The following is a 911-nucleotide window of genomic DNA, read 5'->3' as shown; positions in this document are numbered from 1 at the left end:
AGTTGATATTCTTTAGGGTTTTAATTAATTCGATTGATTTCATATTGTTTAGTTTATGTTAAGATTTTTTAATTCCATTTTTCTATTAATTCTATGCTTTCAAATTGTAGGCTATTAGTTTAATCTATCCCCAGGTTGTCATTTTGTGCTTAAAAAAATAGTTCATTTTAGTTTTGATTAATTTTATTTATTTTATGTGTTTGTTGTTTTATTATTCATTTGTTAGTTAGTCGATTAAATTTATGACTCCAAATCGTCAATATTAGTTGATACGTATCGTTGTACTATTTTAAAGGTCGCATAATATTTAGTGCTTGATTAAGTTTATCTTAAGATTAAATGTTGTTAAAGTTTCAGTGCTTGTAAGATCTAAGGTTTCGGTTTATCACTTTGGTCATCCTTTGTCAAATTCAATTTTCGGGGGCTATCGGAAAATAGTGAAGATTGGCCCACATTCCCACCGACTACGTACCATATGTTTATTTATTATTTTTATTTTTATTCTCATACATCAAAAAATATAATTTTCAAAACTTTGATCTTCACGTTTCGATTTTCAAAAATTCCAATTTCCAAAAAAATTTCTATTTCGAAATAATTTTCCAAAATTTCATTTTTTTAGTTTAATTTTCCGAAATTCCATTCTCGAAGTCCCAATTTTCCAAATTACAATTTTTAAAATTTAATTTTCCGAATTTTCATTTTTCAAAATAATCCTTCCAAATTTTCAATTTTTTAATTTTAATTTTCAAAATTCATTCTCAAAATTCCCATTTTCCAAAATTCAAAATTTATTTATTTATTTGTTTTTTTTATTATTATTATTTTAAATTATTTATTTATTTATTTATTTTGAAATACCATTCTCAAAGAGATTTCCAAAGTTTTCAAACTCATTTTTTTAAAATAAA

The sequence above is a fragment of the Vitis riparia genome, chromosome 4, assembly GCF_004353265.1.
Source record: "Vitis riparia cultivar Riparia Gloire de Montpellier isolate 1030 chromosome 4, EGFV_Vit.rip_1.0, whole genome shotgun sequence".
NCBI classification, from domain to species: Eukaryota; Viridiplantae; Streptophyta; class Magnoliopsida; order Vitales; family Vitaceae; genus Vitis; species Vitis riparia.
Note: the sequence above shows the minus strand (reverse complement) of the source record.